The sequence below is a fragment of the Microtus ochrogaster genome, chromosome 7, assembly GCF_000317375.1.
Source record: "Microtus ochrogaster isolate Prairie Vole_2 chromosome 7, MicOch1.0, whole genome shotgun sequence".
Lineage (NCBI taxonomy): Eukaryota > Metazoa > Chordata > Mammalia > Rodentia > Cricetidae > Microtus > Microtus ochrogaster.
In genome coordinates this window covers 35,940,264-35,945,116 of record NC_022014.1, presented here as the reverse complement: position 1 = coordinate 35,945,116, position 4,853 = coordinate 35,940,264, and the positions used below count along the sequence as shown (strand labels likewise).

Sequence of the window (4,853 nt, the reverse complement as noted above, 5' to 3'; positions counted from 1 at the left end):
CTCCCGCCCTCCCCGGCGCCCGATCTTCCCGCCGCGCGGCTCTGGGCTGGGGGTGCCCGGCGCCCCCGCCCTGCATTGTCCCTGCTGCAGCGCCCCCTGCCGGCCACCGTGCTGCGCTTTCAGGGGCCCGCGGTGCCCTGGCAAAGGCCGTTGAGCCCATCACTGAGTTCCCCGACGCTTCCGTGACCGCGCGTGCGGGTGAGGCCCCGGGGTGGTGGTGGTGGTGGTGGGAGGAGGAGGTCGGTGCGCCTAGCGAGAGGGGGAAACTTTGGAACTTGGAGACCCTGTTCGCCCCAGAGTCTAGTTTCTCCGAGTGGGCTCGCAGGGAACCAGTACTCGGGTTGTCCTAGGCGCTGGCTGGAAGAGCAGCCTCGCAGGCCTGGCTCGGCACCCACTGAATGAGTCTCTTCTCTGGGCCTGGAAATGTACATTTAGCTAGCGTCTTGGGTGGTTCCGATGTTCACTCCTTGAAGCCCCGGTGGCTTTTAGGGTGCGTGCGGGTCGGTGATGGCGGCCGCTGTACGGACTAAGACCCGGATCCTCCGAACTGATTTTTTTTTTTTTGGTTGGGAATTCTGCATTCTTGTTTTCTGTCTGCGAGAGGGGCCCTTTAGGTCGTCCTGTTGCCACAAAGCGGAAATGTGGCTTCTAATTGTACGTTCCTTTTGCCTTCATCCCGGGGTTCTTCTGCCAACTCCCTGGGAACCCATGGTGTTTGAATAAGGCATATTGGGAGGCCTATGGCTGCCCAGTTCTTAGCTGTAGGAGGGGCTGCAGTTTTCTTAGCTCTTGTTTCTTTAGGTCTGCTTTAGGCTAGAGGGCTGAAGTCAACCACCTGGTGAGCCATATCAGGAAAGCCTGCCTCTCTCTGTCGCTGTCGCTGTCTCTCTCTCTCTCTCTCTCTCTCTCTCTCTCTCTCTCTCTCTCTCTGTTTTTTTTTTTTCGTTTGTTTTGCTTTGTTTTGTTTTTTGACAAGGTTTCTCACTGGTCTGAAGCTAGCTGGTTGGCCAATGAGCCACAGGAATCCACCTGTCTTCCTCCTTCCTAGCCTAGGATTGTTAGATGAACGCTACGACACTAGATTTTTTTTTTTTACACTGTCCCTGACTAACCTAGACCTTCCTACGTTGACCAGGCTGGCCTTGAACTCATAAATCCACCTGACTCTGCCTCCTGGGTGCTGGGGATAAAGGTGTGGGGCATTTTTATTTTTAAATTAAATCTAAAATTAATTTCGTTATTTTTGGATTTTTAGAGACAGGGTTTCTCTGTGTAGCTCTGGCTGTCCTGGAACTCACTCTGCAGACCAGGCTGGCCTTGAATTCAGAGATCCACCTGCCTTTGACCTTTGACGATGCCTCCCCGCCAAGGGCTGGGGTTAAAGGCGTATCTCAGTCCCACGGAAAAATTTTGTAATGACACCTGTTAGCTAGGGCCATCCTCAGGGCTTGGCACTAGGGGAGAGAGACCTAGCTTGGTTCTGAGTTTACAGCGAAACAGCCGGGTGGGTGTTGATGGATGGAAAATGCCTACGTGGAAGCCCGACGTGGAAGGGGACCCTGGCCCAACTGGCCGAACAGAATCGCTGAAGACAGTGAGTCAATGTCCCCTGCAGGCTGGGAGAGGGTGAAAGTGTCATCAGACATTGAAGGTGATCAGCCATCCCCAGCTGAACCGACTGGAGAAAATGCTCCACAGAAACTGGATTACACAAGGACCTACAGGATGGAGCCTGACAAGTTTGGCCAAGCAGAGACTCTTATCAGTAGATGAGCTCCAAGCGGAGGTGTCGTAGAAGAATTCTTTTCCTTCCTCCCAGAGGTGTCTTCTCTGCCCACCCCGAGTGTCTGGAGGAGGTCCTGGGTCTCCCCAAATTCCTTTTGCACAGCCCACTCTCTGACATTCTTTGAGAACACTACTCCGGCCTCACAGCTTAGCATTGCATTCCAAATTTCTGGTGCTTCTGTGTGTCTTCTGTTGGTGTCTTTTTTTTTTTTTTTAATATTTATTTATTATGTTTACAATATTCTGTGTGTATGCCTACATGCCAGAAGAGGGCGCCAGACCTCCTCACAGATGGTTGTGAGCAACCATGTGGTTGCTGGGAATTGAACTCAGAACCTTCGGAAGAACAGGCAATGCTCTTAACCTCTGAGCCATCTCTCCAGCCCCCTTCTGTTGGTGTCTTGAGAGTCCTGTTTGTACCCCTGTGGCTCATCTCTGCAGGAAAGTAGCCATGACGGACCCCTGTTGGCGGGCCCCCTTTCAGGAGAGAGTGGACACCACCTCCCTGGAGACAGACCCTACCTTGAGCCAGCAGTTTGACCTGCTTGAGGATGTATGATTGGGGCAGATGCAGTCTCACCCAGGATTTGAGGTCATTTTTTCTCAGAATCCATCCTCCTCCAGTTTTTCCCTTTCTGGGCTTGTTCTCAGAAATGATCATTCAGACCTCCTCCATTTGTTGAGACAAGTTGAGTTGGCCCCCACCTGCTCCTGCCCCCAGGGCTCCCCCTCCTGCCCTCCGTTTCAGCCACGCTTTTGCGAAACGCCTCGTATTTATCGTTCCAACTTCTTTACCTCCATCCATCCTCCTTCCACTACCGTTTGGCTTCTGGCCACAGCACATCATTGAAATGTGTCTTGCCTAGTGACCTAGTTGCTAAATTCAGTGGCTACTTTCAGTCTTCATCTTACGAAGGTGCAGCATCTGATCCTGTTGCCTACTCAGTTTTGGTCGAAACTTCTTTCTAGTCTGGCATGATGGTAATGCCAGCACTTGGGATGCTGAGGCAGGAGGATAGCAAGTTTGAGGCTACGCAGTGAACTCTGGAACAACTTGAGCTATGGGGAAAACTGAAAAGGAGCTACTCTGTGGGTTTCCTCTTGCTGGAGTTGGAACCCAGAGCCTCGTGTGTGTTTCCTTGAGTCCTCTTTCTCACCCCCGTCTTACGTGTTGGCACACACAGGTAACGCATGAATCCTTACTGTAGGCTTTGCCGTTTATACTCATGGCTTTCACACCAGGCACACACGGATGGCTCTGGTTCTTTCTAGTTTATTAGCCAATAACTGAACTCGCCATTGGTTCACGGTTATTGACAGAAGACACGAGACTCTGAGGTTAGAGACCTAGGACTTTACTGCTCGGGCAGAGCAAGCAGCAGGAGCATCAGCATGTTTGCATAAGTTCTTCTTGCCTCCGAGTCCTGCAGGGGCAGTGTGGTGGGCCCAGATGGATGCTTCATGTGCAGATGGTTTGTGTCGTAGCTGAGAAACATGAAGCTTGGAAGCGGGACGGGGTGGGGGGAAATGGATGACCTACTGCTTATAAAGGAAGTCGCACATAAGACTGCTCTTCATCCTAGAGGGAGGTAGTATGCTATCTTTCAAGGTTGCTTCTTATAAACACAACCCTGAGAAGAGGCTCAGGGAAAAAGAGGCAGAGTCTGTCCATTCACAAGATGCGAGAGAGCGCCAGACTCCTGGAGGACTGTCTTTGAACAGCGGGCCCTTCACCTTCTCCCAACGACCAAGTCTTCTCCCAGGCCTGTTGCTCACGTGGAGCACTACTGTCTCTGCTTGCTTCCAGGGACAGGCCAGAGACCCTGGAGTGAGTGTGCATTTGATCGTCTCCTTCAGTACCTGCACCTAACTAACCAAATCTGCTCACACCAACACCAAGGTTGGCGGCTCCCCTCCGCTGCCTGTCTCTGGTTCTCCACAGGCTGTGTTTTGGGTTGTGTTATTTGCATATATTTTGGCCCTTCATCCTTTCTGCAGCTGTGAGGTTTGCTTTGTTTGTGCTTCCTGATTTCCCAGGTGAAAGATGGGGTCCTAGCCTGGTTAAATGTTGCCCATGGTCACCCAGATAGTGAAGGGCAGAGAGTCGAACTGAGGTCTGTCTGGAAGCCTGTGTTGTCAGTCCTTCATACCATTGGTCTTTCTTGTAGAAGGCATCCCTGTCTGATAGATAGCTACTGCCTTGGTGGAGGATCTGCCCTTTGACCCTGTTTTCTCTTCTCTCTGTTAGTCAGCTTTTCTTTACTATAGCAGGTACCTGAGATTCAGCTTACAAAGAAAAAAGATTTGTTTTGGCTCATGATTTTATTTATTTGTTTTTGTCTTATTAGAAAAGATTTATTTTGCCAGGTGGTAGTGGTGCACTCCTTTAATCCCTGCACTTGGGAAGCAGAGGCAGGCAGATCCCTGAGTTTGAAGCCAGCCTGTTCCATATAATGAGTTGTAGAACAGCCAGAGCTGTTACAGAAAGAAGCCTCGTCTCAAAAAAATATTTATTTTATTTTTAATTGTGTATGTTTTTATTTGTTTATAGGTATATGCACCCAAATGCACTTGCCCTTGGAGGCCAGAAGAGGGCATCAGGTTCCCTGCGTCTAGAGTTAAAGGTAGTTATGAGCCACCGAGGTGGGTGCTGGTAACTAAGCTTGTGTCCTTTGCAAAAGCAGTGTGCACTCAGCTTCTGAGCATCTCTCTAGCTCCTGTTTTTATTTTAAAACACATTTTTTCTTCCTTCCAGACAGTGTCTTACTACGTAGCTCAGGCTGAATTCAAATTTACCATCCTTCTGTTTTACCTGCACAAATGCAGGTCCGTGTTCTGGTGCTTGGTAGCACTGGTGGGGCACGCATGGAGGAACAAAACTGTTGACTGTGTGTCTGGCATGTGAAAGAGGGATTAGTCAGCGCCCTACAGTTCACTGGCTGCGACCTCAGCGACCTTAAGATTTCCCACTATGGGGGCCTGGCGGTGGTGGCGCACGCCTTTAATCCCAGCACTCAGGAGGCAGAGGCAGGCGGATCTCTGTGAGTTCGAGACCAGCCTGGTCTACA

At 50.7% G+C, this 4,853-nt stretch overlaps 1 protein-coding gene across 3 annotated transcripts in view; it reads left to right on the top strand.

Annotated features, from left to right (window-relative positions):
• The first annotated feature begins 6 nt into the window (after nt 1-6).
• The window catches only part of LOC101982365 (membrane magnesium transporter 2-like), a 21,041-nt gene continuing 16,194 nt past the window's right edge, over nt 7-4,853 (top strand). The window contains exons 1-2 of one of the 3 annotated variants that reach the window (XM_013346997.2): nt 7-198; nt 4,337-4,409. The gene's annotated coding sequence lies outside the window, so the exon portion shown is untranslated. Of the gene's footprint in view, nt 199-4,336; nt 4,429-4,853 lie in introns of all 3 variants that reach the window. The other 2 variants (XM_026780466.1, XM_005349883.2) reach the window with 2 other exon arrangements.